Source organism: Ictidomys tridecemlineatus, chromosome 2 (assembly GCF_052094955.1).
Source record: "Ictidomys tridecemlineatus isolate mIctTri1 chromosome 2, mIctTri1.hap1, whole genome shotgun sequence".
NCBI lineage: Eukaryota > Metazoa > Chordata > Mammalia > Rodentia > Sciuridae > Ictidomys > Ictidomys tridecemlineatus.
The window spans coordinates 180,010,955-180,033,302 of NC_135478.1; the positions used below are offsets into that span (position 1 = coordinate 180,010,955).

A 22,348-nucleotide genomic window follows, 5' to 3' on the forward strand; every position below is an offset into this window, starting at 1 on the left:
ACAGAAAACAACTTTTAGCATGCAAATCAAATGCAATTTATGATAAAATTAATAATATATGTACACTGCTATACCAGTTATTTTGCATCTGGTTATTAGTCATAAATGGTAAATGTATTTCATGTGTAACTGTGATTGGCATTTCTTTTACATTGTCAAACCCTGTTTCTAGTTTTTCTTTTCTTCATTAATTTTTAGGTGTATATTAAAAGCATCAGAGTTGGCAGGTTTTTGCTGGTGCTAAATATAGTGCTACTTTAATACACACACACAAACCTGGATTTCAGCATCTGACTAGCCAAGCTTCCTTGTTATTCTTGTGTTTTTCAGGGCTGAGGTAGCTTTTGCTTTGGTCCTAGGTTTTGCAGCCTCCTCAGTTCACACCTCTCTGTCTTCTCATTTTCAAGAAGTCCCTGATCCTTGCTCCTTTCTGCCCCCTTTTGAAGTTGTGAAAGAGCAAAACTTGGTACCATAGCCCTGGGCTGATGGACCCAGAAGGATGGTCATACTTTGAGAGTAAGGAGGCAGATGGAGTTAAGGATGTTAGCTAAGGTTGTGTCATAAAGTAGGGGTAAGGTTACAGCAAGAGAGACCAGCATTTCACAGTCTTCAGGCCGAGAGGGAAGAAGTGGGGGAGGCAGAAACCCAGATAGGAAGGAAGTCTAGAATCTGCCTTAGTGACAGTGGCTTGGAAAATTCTCTGATCTCTACTTTGCTGGGCTTTCAGCAAGTCCTGAGAGGGGACTCCTGAAGTCTTGTTTATTCACCTCAAGCTAGGAGTCCATTGACTGGGTTCCAGCCTCAGAGATCTAAGAGCTCCTGGCTATGTGCTGAGGGATGGATAGGGGTATATGTTTATCATAGTGAGAAGATCTGTGCCATTAGCAAAAGAATCTGTGACTTTAAAAAATCAGTTAAAAAAAACATTTTAGTATCATGTGAAACAATTTTAAGGCCAGTGTTTGAACAGATGACATGGGATGAACTATGGGCTCAGACACCTAGGCAACTGGAGAAGTGAGGGATAAGTGGTATTCCCTCTCCTCTGACTGTTTGCTTATCCCTTTGTTTGTCTACATTAAATTAAAAGCAGGGACAAACTAAAAGGAAAAGAAATGTGAGTCATTAAATAGAATCAGGAACAAGATTAAGATGACTATAAAACCTGTTTACTTGGGGTAGATCACACATTTGGCTGTATCCTAAAAGAGAAATGTAGTTAGTTACAAATGCCTTAAGGTCTATGAGAAAAGACAGAACTTTTGCTTTCGGAAAGTTTTGTCCTTGTTGCTAATATCAGGCAGGATTCTCTCCCAATGAGGAGGACTCTCTGCAATGTTACAGTGTACTCATTTTCCTGACTGTGGATCCATGGTCAAATCCCACTTGCAACTTTCCAAGTAGCAATTTAATACAACTCTATAAAGATCACTGCTGTGGGTGACCAAGTGACCTGTCGTCTGCTGCTCTTTTTGCACAGGAGACAGTGGATTTTGTGTCTATGAAGAATATATGTGCTCTAGGCAGGCTTTCAGGGTTTCTTCTGCCTAATTAATAATACAGATTGGGTATGTATTAAGTATGCATTAAGATTATTGGGTTGCTGTTGGCTCAGTGGCAGAGGCTTGGCTAGCATGTGTGAGGCACTGGGTTTGATCCTCAGCACCACATATAAATAAATAAAATAAAGATATACAAATACAGTAACTATTCAAAAAGATTATAGATTCAACATTGGGACTCTTATGCCTTAACAATAATGATGGAATGAAAGAAATATCTAAGAAAACTGGGAAGTCTTTGTTAGGGTATATGTCTGAACAAACAGATACTCCTCTTACACTAAGAAGGAATTTAAGGGAGATAGTTGTGTCATTGGCAGGTTCCTTAACTTCTCTGTGCCTCCGTTTTCTAATACATTTATTAGATGCAGGCATTAGAACTGCCCTCATTTCAACTGAAGAACTGACAGTTATCATTTACTATTTAATTCATTACAAAAAACCAGGTGGACATAGTTCAACAGATGTACTGGTTCAAATCTCAAAGAGCTTAACAATCTGTTGTGGGTTATAAATATGTACTGATTACAGAGAGAGCCAGTAGTTTGTAATTAAATGCTCAAGTGGGAAAAGCAGAAGAGGGAGTCAGAAGAAAGAAATATCTGTCAGCTTGTCAAAGAATGCTTTTGTAGAAGGTGTGGCAAATGAAATTGGAGGGTAAAGCTCAAGTGGAGAGAGCAGTGAAGACAGCCATTGGATTGGGGTAACAGTACGGAGATGGGAACCTGTGCTGTGCCTTTGGGGGGAAGGCAGGTAGCCCACCTGTGTTTATAGAGCCCTCTAGCCACGAAGAAATAACAGGTAGGGATTAAGAAACGTGAGGAAGAATTCCTGTCACGAAGAAGGGCAGCTTGTCAATAGCCTTACCATTGACTGATTTCCCAGAGTGCAAGGATGCTGATGCTGTCCCAGGTGCTGATAGTAAGCTGCACTGCCATCCCTGCCCTTGGAAGAGTTCAGTGTTTAGTGAGGAAGATAGTTTTGTAACAGGTAATGACCCTCTATAGTGAAGAAATGGGCGGTGAGTGCTGTGGATGACAGCTTCCAGTGGCTGAAGGGCGCTTGGTGGAGAGCAGTCAGGAGCCAACTGACTGTCCAGTCCATAGGATAAGCCAGTCCCTCACTTAGTTAACTTAGGCACACAGCACTGGCTTGAGTAAATGTTTAACTGCATTGACTGGTCAAGTGACTCAACCTAATCAGGTATTCGCTGGCATCATATAGACACAGCCTTAGCAAGGCAAATAGCATCATAGTCCCCAACCTTTGAAATGATTCTGTGGAACTTTCCTGCTACTGTTGTGGGCTAACCAGGGTGTTTTGACTTTCTGCCAAATTATGGGAAGAGGGTTATTTTTTAATGGGATATCATTCATTGTCTCAAATACATTTCTGTATACATTTCCAATATTGACCTTATTTCTATGATTAAAAATATATATTTAAAATCTCTTTTTGAAGACTAATTTTTTCCTGTCTGTTCACTGGCAACTGATCTAAACTGAGCTGACTTGGTTTATGACCATAACCACTTTCCTAGATTTTAAAAATACCTGCTTTTAAAGTTCTGCAGATATATTTTTCCATGCTCACCCTAACCAAACACTTTTAAAATGATGAGTGAAAGTTCACAGTTTTATGGGCTTTCCTGTAGTAGTGCTATTTTTAGGAAAGAAAACAGGATATTTTTTCCTAAAAAAAAATAAAAACCCAAAACAGTTTTGTCTCCGTGGTCCACTGTACAGCAATGCTCAAAGTTATTCAAGGGATAGAGTGAGTACAATTCTGCTTTGATCCCCAGGAGCTTGTACCAATAAAAACACTGGATTTGTGAAGGTCAGGGATACACCTCTGACGTAGGTTGTGTGGCCAGTTTGTATTCTGACTCTGGAGCATCCAGGTCTGATCGTGAGTCAGTCACAAGCACAGCTATAAACCATTGAGAACTGAGTGTGGGAATAAAAGTTGAAGGAGCTGGAGAGAATAAGGGTTAGGATAGCCAAGAGAGACACTGTCGGTTGATTGTTCAGTGGAATAACTGCTTTCTCAAATTTATTTTCAGCCAGTGTACCTATAGTAGGCTTAGATTATAAGACCTGTAATATGGGCTTTTGTCCTAGTGTAGTGGTAATCATACAACCTATTCAAGGGTCATAAATTCAAATCCCGACAGAGATTAGACAAGGTCATATAAATGTATCATGCCAGGCCAGTGATGCAATAAGGAGTAGTACTGCCAATAGAAAATTGGAGAAAGCTTATGCATTTGTGTGGGACAGTTAAGGCTTTTCCATAGGCTGAATTTGGACATTGAACATTACCAATTTGCCACTCTTGAATTAAACTCCTGAATTAAAGTGCATGAGAAGGAAATATATTTGTATGTAGCTGAAGAAGAGAGATGTGAATTAATTATGTGGTGGTGTCCCTGTGTAGTTTTCCTTTGTGTCTGTCTCCAAGTTGATTAATGAGACGAGGAAACAGTGGATAGTGACCTTCCATCTTGGAGATTCAGAATTTTCATTCTTTCAGAAAACGATTCCATTAGACCATGGCAATGAATCTTCCCAGCTCTAGATTTCGTGGTATGTCTTCCAGACAGCATAATTTGTGATGTACTGTTAGTGCTTATGGGGAAATAATTGAATAGATTAAAAGCAATGTGTTTACACATGTGATTTTAGCTTTCATTATTAATGGAGTCTATTTTTTTAATGTATGTGTCCGGAATTTATAAGAGGGTGGATTGTTCTGTGTGTCATCAGTCCTATACCTCCTAAAACTTGGTGTTTGTGGTTAAATGTTTAGGAAAGTCTCTCTCTCTAGAGTTTTGTAAGAGAATGTGCATAGTATTTTTCATAATCAATAAAATGATATGTATAAATGAATTGTGGAGATAGAAAACCCAAGCTCTCAGGTTTGTATTTTGATTGTAACTTTTATGGCTTGAACAACCTTAAGCAAACCATTTAATCCCTTGAATCATCAGTTTCATCATCTATAAAAGGAAGTTTCATAAAGCATAAATTAGATGGGACAAGTAGGTAGACTGATAGACCATGGGACATAATAGGTGCTTAATAAACATTTAAATATTTGTATTATAATATTCCTAATGAATATTATTTCTAGAAATATAGGTGTTCAAATATGATATAGGGACCATTCTCAAGACTGATATAAGGCTTAGAATACAGAATATTTGGAAAAACTAAAATAATAATAGTTTGAAACTTTTACACCAGAAAAGTGAAGCTGAAGAAAGAGACTATTACTATTCAATCTAATTGAGGATGTTACTTAGTTCTAGAGATTAAAAAAATTAGAAGTTGACATAAAAGAATAGTTTTATAATTTTTATTTGTGGGGAAGATATTGTAAATAAAGTGAAAGTATAAGCAACAGACCAGGAGATGAAAATCATGACATTTATGCCAAACAGAGGATTGCTAGATATAGGTAAATTATGTCTGTATCTAGTTAAAAATCAATATCCAACTGATAAAAGTATAAAAATATGAAAATAATTCACTGAGGGGAGGGGGGATAGTAGGGGATAGGAAAGGTAGCAGAATACAACAATTACTAATTGGGCATTATGTAAAATTGTGGATGTATAACCGACGTGATTCTGCAATCTGCATTTGGGGTAAAAGTGGGAGTTCATAACCCACTTCAATCTAATGTATGAAATATGATATGTCAAGAGCTTTGTAATGTTGTGAACAACCAATAAAAAAAATAAAAAATTAAAAAAAAATGAAAATAATTCACATGTGAAAAATTCTTAACTTACAGGGATTAAAGAGTTGTAATTAAAATCAGATACCACATTGCAAAATAAAGTAAAACAAGAAAGAAAGGCCTCAAATAATTTCAAGAGACCTACTGATTAAAGATATTTAGTATGGCCTTTGAGAGAACTTTTAGATAAAACTCTTTTCTCTCCAAATTGTATAGCAAAAGATTTTTCCCAATTCAGTCTTTAGCTAAAAAAACAAACAAAAAAATAGCCTAAAGCAAACATCAAAATTTAAAAATAGAAAACCCTTATCTTCCTTACCTTATGGGGAAAAAAAAAAACCACAGACTTTCTCTCATCCCCTCTCATACTGAAATCTGGAAGCCATCCAGATTGGGAAGAGTAGAGTTCTGAGAAGGGAATGGATAATTTGAAGGCCAAATGGTCCTTTTATATTTTCTTAAATTTCCTATGTTCATGCATAGTTAAAGATTTGGGCTATTTATCTCTGGTGGGAATTAAGATTGCTATTGATTTTTTTAAGTAGCCCAAATTGAGGCAGTAAATGAACCTTTACAAAGTACAGGGCTTCAATTTTCTTTAAGGAGAATTGCTAGAAAGAGGGAGGAACAGTTTTCTTCCCTGAAAGGTTGCACAGCCTGGGTGACCCAGAGACCAAGTCCTGAGCAGGTGATGGGCAGGGTGGGGCACTGTCCTCTGAAATACTGCAGCTGGCCAATCAGCCACCAGTGAAAGGGAGTCGAATGCCACTGTTGGTGGGACAGGAGTCCTGAGGGAAAGACTGTTGCACATACAGAGGAAGTGATAAAGCAGAAAGCAGGAAAGCTGCGGGGGGGGGGGGACATTAGTGAGGACTGTGTTCCTGGGGTGGGCATAATGGTGTCAGCAAGACCCCCCAAACAGAATAAACTGGAACTCTGAGGAATGCTAGATCATAAAGTGCACTTTGAGTCTACATTTGGAATAAAAGGAATAATGAAATAATAGGCTCACCACTTGGAGCTGATGGTGCAGTGAGGATAGATTATAGAGAAAAGGAACCACAATTCAGACCTAAGTCGTTGTCTTCTTTTTTTATAGTTTCCAGCAGAACAAATCATCTTCAAATTAGGAAAGTGCAGGAAAAGCCATATGAGTAACATGACCAACTCATTAATTTCTAAGATGAATGAGGAGATAGTAGGATCTCTAGCCACAGCTAGTGTTCTAGGTGCAGGAGTGGAACTGTCCAGGTACCCAAGGAATGTGAAGATTAGGCCCTGGGAAAGGTAAGATTGTGTGGGCTTTTGCAGAGCTTTATTAATGGTGTCTGAAGAGGGACAGATAACCAGATAATTCAACAAAGTTGCAATGATTTCTGGAAAAGTTTAGAACAATATTGATGTTAGGATCATTGGGGGTGCTTTAGGAGATAATTTAATATGTTTTTTAATGGGGAAAATAAACTAACTAACTAACTAACTTTATATATATATAACATACCTTCAAGGATCAAGTGATTTTTTTTTGATAGATCATAAGTTAGTTGTAGATATACCATCATTTTCATTTCATCAAAGTCTTTCTTCAAAGTTCCAGAGGGGTGTGTGTTTGTGTGTGTGGGTGTGTGCGCGCACGTGCACACATACACACGGAGACAGAAAGAGAAGGAATGTAGACTGTGTGAACATGACTAGAACTATTTATGTAGATTTGCAGTAGGGTGAGCAGCCATACCCCAAAATTGCCAATCCAGATGGAAATCTCTAGAACATTCCAGGTTTCTGACTTGGCTCTATTATCTGTAGATCACTGGAAACATATAAAATAGTTGTTTAGGTTTGGAGATGAGGCTCTGTGGTAGAGTACTTGCCTAACACATGTGAGGCCCTGGATTCAATGCCCAGTACTGATTTTTTTTTTTTTTTTGCTTAGAGAAAAATATGTTGTCAAATGTGTAGATAATGACAAATGTCATATCAAACAGCCTCTAGAGACTAGACCATTAGGGAAAGTACAAAAGGAAGAACTGTATTGGAATTAAATGTAAGATTCAACATTTGTATTTGAAAAAGTTGCTAGAACTAAGAGAAGAGGGATGTCTGACAGTCCATACACTGAAAAGTCTGGGCTGAGTGTTTATGGCACAGAGGGCTGGGTGTGAGCCAACTGTGTGGTTTCACTGCTGAGCAAAATCAACCCCATGTAACATATTCCCTACACCTAATGCAAGTATAAGCTGCATTAACAGAAAAGGTGTGCCTGGCTCTCAGGAAATGATAATTTGACTGTTCTCCACCGGTAGACCGCATCTTAAAAGTAATATTAATGCTTCAAAGAGGGCCAGCTAAGATGGTCAGTGGGTCCAGAAACCATGCAACATGAGGAACCTGGAGAAGCTAGGGCCATATACCTGAGAATTTAAAAGAAATCTCATGTAGGGGGAAAAATAAGTTTTTCTGCTGTATCGAGCAGGAGTAGGCAAAATAGATGCACATTTTAGCTAAATGAGTCTTTTGATATTTGAACCACTAGGGCTATTCAACACATTATGGGTTTCATTCTGATGTAGATAACTCTGTGTTTTAAAGGTGTTCAGAACAGGATTCATTTAATGAATCTTTAAGGATCATCTATTTTGTGAAACTGTTCTAGGTGCTGAGATAGAAGTGGTAGAAATTAAGAAAGAAATGAGTTGACACTGACAGAGAGCAAACCAATATGTGGCAATGATATTTTCCCTTTTTGTCTGGGAATTAGAGTTTCAGCTACAGGTTGAGAACCAGAGAAGCCAAGTATCCCTAAGTTTAAGATGCTGCTGGAGAGTGGAAGGACCTCCTTCAGTAACTACTGGGAGACACTGGTAACAACCAGTCTCACCACTAAACCTATCTTCACCAGTCAATGGAAGAAGTTGAGAGGGGTTGGCCTTTTGGGGAGTGGGTATTCAGGGCCTTGCCATTTCCTTCCCTTCCCATGAGTGAGAAGGTCCTTGCTTCTGCTTAGAGCCAAGTGAGGAAGGCTCTGAGGGAGCCAATATTGGGGGTGTTGTCAAAATGGTGGATGGGCCTGGCATTCTCTACCAGAATCTGTGGGGCTACTGGGAGAAGAGTTTGGGAGAGTATTCTTGGGGCCTAGAAGTAGGCATGCTGTTCTTTTCTATCCAAGGCTTTGCTATAAATAGAATGAAAAGTGAGTATTTGACTTGTGCTCTTGAAGATTAGGGAAAGTATGTCTAATACCATGCAGATCCTGGGGCAGAGCCCAGGACAAGGTGTGTGGTTTGACTGGAATGAAGAAGGGTTAGGTCTTACTTCATCCAGAATACTGGTAGCTCTCCAGGTTGTACAAGGGAACCCCAGTTGTTAACATGGCTCCGCTGCATGGGAGTAGCCAAGGTGTAAGAGGCAGATCAAGTTTTGGAGCTCTTAACGTGGGAAAGCCAAAGGTGTCATGGCTGCTCCCCTAGGATAGGCGACGGGTGCCGTCCTCTGAAAACCCAGTCTTCACCTCAGCATATTCCTCTGGCAGGAAAACTCTGAATCAGAATAAAACATTGAGCCCCTTTTATCACCAGGCACATAATCAGAGTCTCTTTAATATTATAGTGGGAGAGGTTGTATGCATGCATGTGGGGGTGGGCAGAGGCTATATAAGAACTCTCTGTACTTTTCACTCAGTTTTACTGTGAATCTGAAATGTCTCTAAAAAAGTCTATTAAAAATGCTAGCTTATCTAATAAGGAACATCTCTACCTCTCAGAATCATTTAGAGTTGATATGATTTTAATTGTTAAATGAAAGCAGCTCCAGCTACTTCTACCAAGAGCAAGGTTAGCCCTTTTGTTTTCCAGAATGATAAAGATTTTGCTAAATTGCCAAAAAAAAAAAAAAGACCACAACTACATATCAAAGATATGGTAGATTCTCAGAAATGTTGACAGGAGTGCCTACCACACCCAAAGCATGTTTGTTTGTATGAATGAGTGAATGGATCAATTAATGGACTAAAGAAGATCTTGATCCCAAACCAGTGAGTGCATCGTAGAGCTAAACTCTACATCTCCACAGAGAAGAGGATAGAGGAAAACCCTAAAAGTCCCCCCCCCAAAAAAAGAGCAAACTGAAAAGAGTCTCTTCCTTCATGAAGCTCTTCTCCTGGGTGTGGTGAGCTGAGGTTCCCCGAGGCTTCTGGATCCAAGGGAAGAGGAATGAGGAAATTTAGAAAGAGAATAAAAAATTGTCTCAAATGAAATTGTGGATTGGCCTGGGCTGGGGGGTCAAGAATAGCTTTGAATTGACCTCAAGCCAGGTATTCTTAAAAGAGGGCCAAGTCTCAAATTCAAATAAGACTGCTGTCAGGCACAAGTGGCCAAAAAGCTATGGAATTTAGCCAGGATTCTATAAGGGACCTGCCTCCTCTGGAGAAGGAGAGAATGACATGGTACAGCCAGAGGCAGTGGTTTCATATGTGTATTCCCAATAGGCAGAATTTTATCCATAAATGGGTTACACAGATAAGCAGACAAAAAAATCATGAGTAAGAGTATGATGAAGAGAGCCATGGAGGGGGAAGAGAGGTTTTTCTTGGTAGTGTATAGTGGGGGTCATCCTGAGGAGCAAACTTTGAGCCTAAATTTGCTTGAAAAGAAGATTCCAGCTCCTGTAGCTGGGAGCAGTGAGGTCTATAGACAGAGGCAATAGCTAGTGCAAAGGCCCTGAGGTGGGAAAGCCTTGGCCAAAACAAGGAACATAAAAAAGGCCGTGATAGCAAAAGGCAGGAAGACATGGTACAAGAGGAGGTCAGAGATCAGTTGCTGGAGGCCTTAAAAAGCCATAGAGCAAAGGTCAGATTTTATTCTTAGTATGAAGTTAAGTCTTTGGAGGGTTTCTCTGGGGAGGGGGGAAGGATGTGGTCTGATGTATATATTAAATGATTTTTTAAAATATATGTTTTGGTTGTTAGTGGACCTTTATTTTCTTTCTTTATTTATATGTGGTGCTAAGAATTGAACTCAGTACCTTACATGCTCTACCATTGAGCCACAATCCCAGCCCTGTGTTAAATGATTTTGAATGCTGTGTGCAGAATAATGAGGATGGAGGCAAGAGAGGGAATGGAGGCCAATTCTGTAGCAATCATCTCTGTTTTCTGATTAATGCATTAATATCTCAATTGTTGATGTCATCATTAATGATGAATACAAAGAACTCCAGAAAACAGTGGAAATCCTCAATTGCAAATGCTGGGCAAGTCACTTCTCTCCCCCTGCCTGCTGCAAAATAATTACTATTCAGATATTAGCAGCTACCATGTACTGAGAGCTTATTGAAGTGTCATACTGTGTGCCAAGCGTGTGAATGACTCTTACCTTATTTAATCCTCATAAGAATATGCACCAGCAATGCTGAAGAAGAGGTGGCAGCTGTTAATAGCCAAATATAAGATTTGACAAGCTATCAATTTAGTCAAGCAAATGATTAGCAGTGTAGAGATTTAAAATCAATTCCAAATTTGACTAAATTACATTTTTTTAAAAAATGACTTTATCTACAGGACTAGCCTTGGGAGAAAAGACTTTCATATCAAAAGGAATACTTGAACTAGTCTTCTCGAGAAGCAGAGATATTTTGAAATCACACGCATTGTCAGGAATACATCCCAGAAAAATTACCAAGTCATTTTCTAAAATATCCTGCACATGTTATGGTTTTTAATATTCTGAAATTTTATGTAACATAGAAAACCCACATTGGAAGACACTATTTATTGAGGGCTTCACTTTAAGGAGCAAACAAGATTCCATGGAGATTTGCATCATGGAATGAAGGGTGACCATGGATTTAAAATTGGAAATTTTGTCAGCCAAGGAGATTTTTTTGGTCTGTCTCCATGAATTCAATTTTACAGTTTTTACTTCATGAAATGATCAAAGCCTTTTGCTTCTAAGCTCACATTCCTTTGAAATGTAAAATTAATAGTTCAAAACTTAAAGGAGAAATTATCATGGTTTTAGATTTTTAAATAGGACTTCTTGTTGTGAATATTTAGAAAGAGAAATTTCCTCTTTAAAAACAAATGTTCAGATTTGGAAATTAAAACTACTTATTTTCTATAGAAGTAGAAAATAGTCTCAGTGTTTGTCTCCTTTGCATAGATTCTGTGTGTTTCTGTGAACAGCATGAAGGTTGTTGACATCATCTGGTAACAAAGACAGGTTTGCCATAATCGGAAACCATACACGATGGGTAAATAAATAAAAATTTATAAATATTTAAATTTTATTCTAAAAAAGAAAAAGAAAAAACTCATACGGGAAAGCTGAGAAAACCTATTAAGAACAAAACAGGAAGGAAAGGCAAGATATCAGAAGCTGTGTTCTTCCTGAGAATTAGAGAGGAATACTACCCCAGAGTGGGCATATGCAAAAATAAGAAACCCAGGCAAGCTTCTAGTTAATCAGCTAATATTTTTATAACTAATATATTATGATTGTAAATTGAGCATTTTGCTAGGCATTTAAAATATATCATCCAAACATAGATATCATTCCCATTTTATGCATGGGTAAGTTGAGGTTTAGAGAAATAAGTGAGAATGTTAGGTTTTGAACTCAGGTCACAGTATTATCCTTTAGGATTTGGAAAAAGCTATAAAACTCAGCTAATCAGTGAAATAAAATGTATGCAAAAATATAATAGTCTTGCATTAAAATCAGTGGGATTTTATTGATTAGTAAAAGTTCTCTGCCAATCACTGATATCTTTCTTTCCTGGTTTACATGCTCTTCCTAGAAGATGTGGACATGACCTATTCTTATTTGCTTCTTTGACTGTGACTGAATGTCTGTTCTTCCCTCTTTCCTCTCCTCCACCCCATGCCTCTTCATTGTTCTCTCTCTGCCAAGAGTGAGTGGGGGCAGCAATCTGCCCTTTAGATTGGCTACAGTCATTATGAGATTTAAAATATCTTTTTAAATATAGTTAACTTGCTGGAAAAGATATTTTATGTTATGGCAGAAAATCATCTCTCTCTCTCTCTCTCTCTCTCTCTGTGTGTGTGTGTGTGTGTGTGTGTGTGTGTGTGTGTGTGTGTGTATTCATGTTTAAATGCATTAAGTTTTGGATGAATCCTCCAAATACTTAGAAGAGCCTTAAAGACTACAATGGAAGTATGATTGAAGACGGCTGCTTCCAAGATTACTTAGAATTCAGATATTTATCATGCAGTGACCTATGCAGCCATCATTAACATTTATGTTATGAAAAAAAACACCATCAATGCAGAGGAAGACAATAAGAAGTATTATTGTAAGAAAATTCAAATGCAGCCTTATCCATGACCTACTATCATGGTTGGGCCATAAGCCAGTTAATTCCTAGGCAGGAAAGTTAGAACTGGTAAGTAAAATTGTAATATTGCTGCCAAATATCAATTACCCCAAACATAAGACTTAGTTTGGATGATACATTGTTTTATCAGCATTCAATTATAAAGTTGAAAGTAAACAATAATTTCAATATCCCCCCAAAGTCCAAGAGGTAAAATTTGCTCCCATCTTCTTATTGCATTTTATTGTATCCTTTCTAATCTGACTCTAATATTGTAAGTACTTGGTGCCTTAAAATATGGTTGAATTTGATCCAACAAACTTAATAATTGGCAGCTATCAATTATTGACTAATCTTTTTTCTAAAAGTGTTTTTGTGTCAATAGCGAATGTCCCTGTTAAAATGCCAACAAATACAGTTTCCAGTGACAATATTAGGCTTATGTTTTTTTTCTAAGATCTACTTAGGGATCTTTAAGTATAATTTCACAGACTTAGAAGGGCTACCACTTTGACTCCTTGACTGAACTATCTAAACAACTGGATTGATTCACTTTTTCTTCTATACCACCTATAGTTCCATAGCTATATGGACTGAATTGACCAAGAATCTATAGTTAACTTGCTGGAAATTAGTATCATTCATTTGCCACCTTTATTATTAGAAGAATAAAAGTTATCAAAGAGAAGATAATTTAATAGCTTTGGTTTACGCTTATTATATTTCTTTGAAGTTCATTTCCTTAAAACACTCTCCCTGTGCAGTTTTTGGACTGGAGTTCCTTCATGGAAGCAGCTGGGGACAGGGAGGGCCCAGAGCCCAGTGGAGAGTGCAGGTTTTAATGAAAAATATATCTGGCCCTGGTGCCATACAATGTGGAAGCCAGCACTTTGGATTCTCTGTTTCTCTTCATATTCATATTCTCTCTCTCTCTCCCCGCCCTCTCATATTTAAATAATAATGGCTGTATTTGCAATACCTGCAAATGTGAGTGTAAGTGGCAGCATTTTGAAAAATGTGAAGATGTTATTCCTTGTAAGCATTTAGAACTGAAGTTGAAAGACTAGAAATTGTTGGCAACATCACAGGATCGCTTATCTCCTTTTCAGTAATGTACTGTTCAGCACACGGTACATTCCCTTAGGAAGCTCAGTGGAATCACCCTTTCTTCCACTTAGAGAGCTTTAATTTCCTTCCTGTGTCTATTCTGAATGGTAATTTTACGTTGAGATTCTTGTTTCCTGATTTATGATGATGATTAGGGCAACAGAGGAATAATACAAATTTGGCCACTCTAACATAAAATAAAACGGAACGTTCCCTGAATAATTACAAAGCTAGAGAATGTTGGTTCTCTCGCTCAGCCACCTTCCTAGGAGGGAGCCACCAAGGTGACACACTTGTATTAACAAATGGACTGACATTTTTTTGAGACTGGCCAAGAAAATGTTACCATTCATAGTTCCTGCAGGAAAAATACAGATTCTAGGTATCCATAAATATTACCACTGTTTAATCACTAGGGTCCTACTTACAAATGTTTTGTTCTCACTACCCCTTGCCTGCCAGACTGCCCTAAAGGAAGTGAGTGAATAGTCAGAGACACTCAGGAGGGAGGTGATGCTTGGTGAAAGGCAGCCCCCTGTGCTCCTAAGAGAGACATTTGCTTGGTTGTTGTGCTATTTCAAGGTGACAGGGGCAGAGAGCTGTGGGGCAGACAGCTGTGGATGTAAGGAAGACAAGAGGAAGAGGAGAACAGGGCAGATGCATCCAGAAGCATCACTCCATCCTTAACCCTTCTTTGCTCAGGCTGCACCCAGGCATATCTCCTGCCCCTGCCTGTAACACAAGGGGTTATAGATATAACACAACAAGTATAAGGGGTTCCTCAAAATTCTTTTCTGAGATTGCTTAATATTGACATGTTTTCCTTTGGAAAATGGAAACCATCCTTAAAATACTCTTTTTGAGTTCTGCATGATTTTTCCAAAAATGGGTGCAATTGATTTTTACTACCCCACCTCAGTTTCTGGATGTTCATAATCTTTGCCTCAGAATTTAAGCAGAAAACCCCTTTTCATCTTGCACTTAATTAGGTTAAGATCCATCCTGTATGAACAGATTTTTACCAGCTCTTAGTTCTGCTTCCTTTAATGAAAATTCCTCAAATGCAGTTCAGTGTAGAGAAAGGGCAAAGAAGAAAGGAGATAATGTTTGCAGAGAGCTTACAGTAGTGTAGGTAGGCCTTTATGCTCACTGTGTTTGTTTATAAAGGATCTCATTTAATACTCAGAAAATGTAGGTATTCAGGAAACCAAAGCTTAGACAGATTGGGTAACTTGCTTCAGGTAACACAATTAGCATTTGATAGAGATACAATTCACATCCTAAGGTTTTTGGCTTCTGAGCTGTATTGGACTGAACACACCTTACAGTGAAATTCATGCTACAGTGGACAGCGTTAGAGAATGCACAGTGTAATGAGTCTCGGTGTTTACAATGCATGTCCAAGCTCGCCAGGGCTGATTTTACATACTCTGAAAAATGGCAATGACATGACAAATCAATGTGTATAATTAGAAAAAGGAAAATGTTGGAAATCTATTTATGCTTTAAGAACTGAAAAGGTACTGGTCTCCTGCCAAATTGACATATATTTTTAGAGTCAGAGACTCTAAGACACTCCTTTACATGATTCTTGTGATAAATAATGCCACTTAAATGTCCAGCTACCTGCTGCAGCACACAGCTGAGCTCTCAGAAGAATCCTCCTATTCCTTCCTCAGAGGATCTGGGTTGAGGATGTACAACAATGGAGAAAGTTTCTTGGAATGTAATGGAGAAAATGTTGTGAACGTAATGACTAGATGTTTTTAAATACACCAGTTTTCTGTGGTTTGAAAGCTCAACAGCTTCCGAAGGATGACATTTACAGTTCCAAAGCATTTTCCTAAACAAGGTAACACATTTTATTATATTGCTGTATCATTCCATGTATTTGTAGAGTGACAGTGTCTCTGTTGGGAAGGAGGCCTCAGAATGCTTTTCTACTCCTATTTCTGTCTGTGTCATCATGACTTTGATCGTTCCCTTCACTATAACTCCTCTTTCAACAGCATATGACCTGGTGTCAGTTAGGGATGTATTTGACTGCAGGTAACAGGAATGGGTCTGCATTGGCTCAACCAAATAGAAGCCTGCTTTTTCTCAACTAACAAGAAGCCCACAGGTAGACAGTCTGGAACTGATTCAGGGACTCCAGGATGTCATCAGAATTTCAGATCCCTAGGTTTTCCAGTTGTGTCTTCCTTAGTATGTGACTTTTATTCTGATTATAACTTCACATGATAAGATAACAGCTCCATTTCCAGCCTTTCAGTGTCATTTAGGGTTGGTGACATCCTCTTTTATATGGGTCCCCATGGAGCATGTATCACCATTGTACTTATTGGTGTCTGTGGGCGTGGATTATTTGTACAAGGTCTTGCTCTCTTCTCTCTTAGACTATAGATTCTAGGAGACTGAAGGCTGTGTTTATTTTGGATACCCCTGCCCACCCCAGGGTGGAACACAATACCTAGTATACAGTAGATCTTTAGCTTATTGAATGAATTAGTAATTAAAAATTTTTTTGGTTGGCTTTCCTTTCATCTGCTTTTCTTCCTTTTCTATATTTCTTTTTGTTCTCTTTCTCCCTTCCCACGTTTGACGTTTAAGCACTCTCATTCATATTTGCTCATTCATTTGTATTTCTTTTTCTATTCTTGCCTCTCACTGAATTGTTTTCCTCTTTCTCAGTCACATATTATTTGGTTCACAGTTGTACAATTTCCACTCCAGTTCTCTTACTCTGGTTTCAAATCACATGTCCTACTGCCCACTGCTTTTTTCCTGCAATGCCTCTCTATCACCCCATACTCAGCAAGTTCCAAATGACACTTATCAGGTCTCCATCTCAATTTTCTGGTCCCTGAAAATGATGCCACTTTCTTCTAGTTACTTACATTTGAAAACTTGGTGCTATTTGTGTCATCATTTATTTATATCATTGACTGTTGTTTTCTTAACTTAGTGAAATCTCTAGCTGTTCTCCATGCTCATCCTAGTACCTGGTGTATTGGTTTGTGGGTGCTAGTACATGTGGAGGGCTGGATCAGAGGTATCAGGAGTCAACTCCAGTGTTCCCCGTCAAGCAGGGGGCAGAGGCTGTGCCAGTTCACCCCTCTGGTAGATTCATTGAAACACCATCATTGTGTGCTCATGATTCATGGAACCATCTATTCAGATAACTTGTGATTACTCTGCAGTAAAATTTAAGAGAATTTGGCTCCTTGAAATGGGTGGGGCATTTTATGATGGTAAGTTTGGACATCTTTTACACTATTGATAAAAAGATCACAAAATGTTATTAAAAACTATAGAAGTATAGTTGCAGTAATAAAGGGTTTTTCTAAAGACAGATTAGATGTTCCCACTCAATCAACTTCATAATACAGAAATTAGTGGAAATTTATTGCAATTAATAGGTATTAAATTTAGAAAAGTTAGTACAATTGCTTCACAGATTATCTCATTAATCAAGATGTACATTTTTCTTTTAGAGAAAAGTAGTGAATCACGTGAATAGATTGGATGAATAAATGAATAAGGCAGTGTCTCTGTGATGCCAACATGATTGGTTGGAAAGTGAAAAATTTCAATAAACTTCCTAGTTAGCATTTGTAATCAGAAACTCTACCAACTAAAAAAATTAGTGTTTGAAAAAAATAAACATGCGCCAATGAAACCACATTTTAAAATGAAGCTTTAAAGGGCTGGGGATGTGGCTCAAGTGGTAGCATGCTCGCCTGGCTTTCGTGCGGCCCGGGTTCGATCCTCAACACCACATACAAACAAAGATGTTGTGTCCGCCAATAACTTAAAAAATAATAATAAATATTAAAAAAAATTCTCAAAAAAATGAAGCTTTAAAAAGAGCATAATGTGAATGGCTAGCTTTGCATGACTTTACATTCATCACTCATGTAGTAGTTCAGAAATTTAGGGAACGCCTTCCACATTCTCTTTTATGCTATAGAGAACAAAATTTCTTTTAGTTTTTTTTTTTCTGTTTAGATTGAGAGTGAGCAATGGTTTATAATACAGTTTATTTTTTAGTTCACTGCATTTGTCAAATAAAAATTCACCTCTGTCATCATCTTGTTCTTTGAGACAGATTTTTGGATAGATGGATATTTAGAAACAGAGCACAGAGGAAAAGAAACATAGTTGGTATCAATAACACGGTTTCATCACTTTGTAATTTCCCTAATTTTATACCTTTTCCTTGTTGTGTCATTCAAGTATCCTTTTGATATGGGGATTATATACAGATAAAACTGTTGTATATGGGATCCATGAAGTGTTTGTTTCCTTTTAAATTTACTTCAGTTAACTCTGGCCCTTTCAGTGTATCTAGCATTGGAATATAGGCCATGCTTAGGTTTCTGCCGCAGCATGACTCCCTTGGGACGATTAGTACCTCAAAAAGGAGAACAGGAACCTAGAATCTATTCCCCTTACTGGTGCATGTATTTCATTTATTATTTTTAGAGCTGCTTCTCCTCTGGACATTTCCATATTTTTTTCAATAAGATAAAATAAATATGATTTAGGTGTTCATCAATCATAATAATAGCAAGCCACTGTCATAAGGAGAAAGCTAAGGCTTAAAAACTAGGGCAATTAAATAAAAGGCCTAAGCTTATTTGTATGACAAAAACAGTGAGTGAAAGGTGTGCAGGAGATGTGAAAAATATGTGCCTAGTCTTTTTCTTTGGATCTTATCTTCAGGGATGTCTCAGAACAGGTGACTATAGTTCACATGGTCAGTTCAACTAAAGTCATTAGAGATGGTTGTCATTATTCACTATTAAAAATAAGTCCTTCCCTTTTCAACTGGTTGGGCTTTATACATACACACACACACATACACATTCTCTCTCTCTCTCTCTCTCTCTCTCTCTCTCTCTCTCTCCCTCTCTCTCTCTCTCTCTCTCTCTCTCTCTCACACACACACACACACACACACACACAAAACCAACCTTCTGTACCATGAATATATGTCATTCTAGTGAAAAAGGAAAATCACACATACACAAAACCAATAACAACCAATGCTGGGATTTGTAAACTATTCTGTTTATAAGAAACTTTCTTTTCTTCTATCATTTTTATAGAGTCAAAAAAATAGATATATAGTCAAAGTAAGATTGGATAGTAGCCAGCCTTGTGTTTTAAATGTAATGGGGCAGTGAGCAGAATTGCAAACAGTGAAAGTTCAAATCAAGCATGCTACTGAGTTGCCTGTACCTTAAGGTTCAAGGTCAATAGTACAGAAACGGCTCTGAAACTATAGGGGGTTACCTGCTGAGTAACCATCCTCCCATCTTTTCCTGTTTCTTCCTGGTCCTCTAGTTTTCTAAACACTCTAGCCATTTTAAGTTAGTATATTTCAACTTTCTAGACTTATGAATTGGTCTCAGGATGATCATGTGACCTAATAGGACACTTGTGTTGGAAGTTGGGAAGATTCTTCTTTCTTATCCGTGTGTGTGTGTGTGTGTGTGTGTGTGTGTGTGTGTGTATCTATCTGTCTGTGTCCCTTCTCCCTTCCCATGTTGGATGCATGTAAACTATTCTGCAGTTTTCTGGCTTCCCTGTCAACTGACTTTCATTTCACAAGACTTAGGGGTAAATTGACACTCTAAGTGGCAAAAAGAAAGTATCCTAGATGATGTAGAACCATCCTATTTAAAAGCAAGTGGAAAAAACTAATTTAGTTGCCTACAGTATCTTTACCATGTATTTTAAAGTTTTAAGACAAATTTTGTGAAATTGATACTTTTAGCATGAATAATAATAACATCTATCAAATATAGAGTTTTTAATATATTCTGGGCATTGTGCTAGATAATTTATATTCCTTGGTTTGCTTAACCTGCAAAACTTTTGAACCAAATTTTACCACTCTTCATTTATAGATGAGGAAACTGAGGCAAAGAGAGTTTAAGTTACTTGCATAAGGAATAACATAGCTAGCAAGTGGTAGAGTCAGAATTCAGTCTTTAAGGCCATGCTCCTAATACAGTAAGCTATGACCAGACCTTGAATTTGGAAAGGGCTATTCTCAAGGTCATGGAGGTCTTTATCCTGAATATCCTTTAAGTAGCCCTTTGAGGGCAGTTTTGCAGAAGGATGGATCCTTTGAGCATTAATGACTTGAAAATCTTTGTCATGATTGTATAATAAATGGGATGAATAAAGCAGGGTGAGACGGTAGGAAATCATTTGGCTCTGTGGATGCAATTCACTCTGTTGCCTTTGAGGCCAGTGGGCTCTGTTTGCTGTTCTGTCTTCCCCGTATCTCCAGGCATCCTGCTTTTCCATCTTTGACCTTGTCATCGTCAATTACCATGTTCTAGGAACCCAGATGCTGCCTTGTCTGATTAGCCTGATGCACTCTAAGAGAAATGATCCTTTACATTTTCATAGTAGCCTGTAACTCACCAAGAGTTTTCCCATCTTTGATCTTATTTGGGCCTTTCCACTGCGCTACAAGATAGGCTGATGCGCTCATTTTTCTTGTCTTAGGTGATTACATGTCAATTTGCCCTGAGTTAATTTGTACTTTTAAGTATGTCGCCTTAGAAGTTACTTTTGGTTCTGTCTTACATGTTGCTGCCCTTGTAGCTAGACTATAAACTCCACAAAGACAGGAATTTGTTTTAGGTTTTTGGTGCTTGACATTCCTTCAACAGTGTTCTCTCGATAGACAGTGTTTTCCCAAAATAACAAAGCCCAAAACAAAAATCCCAGATTTATGAAATTAATATGCAAAACAAGGAAATGTATAGTTCCTTCTAGTGATATGAAAATGGCACTAGATTTCCAGAATCAACTGTTAGGTATTCAGGAATGTATATGGTTAGCAGGAGAGTAATCTATTGGCAGCTTGACATCTAAGGTGGAATTATTTATACCATAATAAATGAAAAAGACTACATTTCAGGGTTATTCTTTATCACAGCCTCCCCCAACAACCAATTTACCAGGACACTCTGGGTTACAATGTTTCCTATGGTCCACAGACAGCTGTCCTTCTTTCTCCTTTGTGGATTAACTAATGGCCTTGGCCCAAGTGTTCACATTAGGGGAGAAGGTGAAAGTGAGGTCACTCTATTAGTTTCCATGTCTTTTCTGTCCTGAGGCTCTGTGTAGAGAATGACAGTTTATGTTCACTGTAGAAAACCAAACTACAGAAAACTGTTCAGAGCAAATTGGGTTGGGAGGCCCAGGAGGAATATCACCAGAAGCCTGCCTCCTTCCCTACTCCATCCTGAGTGTTTATTCCCATCTTTGTTAGAACTTGTAAACTGATTAAGGAATCTCAGAGATTGTAACACAACATTTTGGGTTGCAGATAAATGCATTTCTGATTAAGAGTGGTCAAAATCAGAACATAAAGTCTGGGAATAATAGGTTCAGAGTTGATTCACTGTCTTAGCAATGACCTTGATGACTCCAAGCTCTTTCTTGACCCTTCTCTGCTACCTCAGTTTACTAGTGTTTCCCCTTCTGGCTGTGATAGATCTAAATGAAGGAAACAAACACACTACCCAAACCCTGAAGAATATCCTGGATTTGTGATAGAAAAGTTAAAGAGCTTGTTTTTGCCTCTTTCCTGAAGTTATGATGTTATTTTTTCCTTAAATAAAGAGTACATGAAGTGAAAGGAAAATGACACATCTTATAGTATTAAAGATAGCTTTATGGTAAAAATAATTTTGAGTTATTCATTTCCAATTATCAGGGAACTCCAGTGATTCTATGTGATGAGAAATTAATTAAGGAATCCAACAATCCAAGACAGTCATAGAAGCTATAGTATAAAGAAAAAAAAAAACACTGTGAGAAGAACAAGCAAAAGCTTTCATTATAACTTTGGAGGCAGTAAAATGCTATTTAAGTGGGATTGAAGGCCCAAATGGCTGCAATTATAGAGTATTGAAAAATTTTTCACATTAAGGAAAAAATAATAGTTTTACTTTTATGGGAAGCAAAATTAGATGAAGCTGCCACAGGAGGCTATCCAAAATCATAGGAATGAGTGAGCCCCACTGCTCTGAAGGATTTGCTCTCCTCTCTTTCCATTGCTAACACAGTGCCTGGCACACCAAGTGTGTTCTGAAAGAGAAGCAAAGACAGTTAAGGATTTGCAAAGAGAACTCTGGTACCAGATGGAGATTCATCATGGCAGGAGGGGACCCAGGTCCAGGTTGGTGGAACACAGGGAGATTGGCTCCAGGCAGAGTTGTGGAGTTGCTGGTGTTTAGATGATGTATTTCCCTCATTTGCTGCAGAGGAGACAGGGTTAGTCCCAGAGGCTACGCAAAATGACTGTGAAGGGCAGAGAGCCACAGGGTTGGGATTACTACACCCTTATACCCTTGGAAGTCCTGTTTTCTGGTTCAATCTCTTTGATATCTGATATTAACTTCCTTTCATACTGTTGGTTAAAATTAAGTAGTGAAGTGATTAGAGTTGATTCACAGGTTACTGGTACTCATGTTTACTAGCTCAATAATTAGTTTATAATCCCTTTTTGTGGGGGAGGGGTGGGAAGTGGGCAGTGAATCCACATGTGAGGCTGGATTAGAAGGCAGCAATAGCAG

The 22,348-nt window shown here is 38.1% G+C and overlaps 1 protein-coding gene across 11 annotated transcripts in view; it reads left to right on the forward strand.

Moving 5' to 3' along the window:
• Grm8 (glutamate metabotropic receptor 8) overlaps positions 1–22,348 on the forward strand; it is a 732,322-nt gene that overhangs the window by 230,322 nt on the left and 479,652 nt on the right. The window lies entirely within an intron of this gene.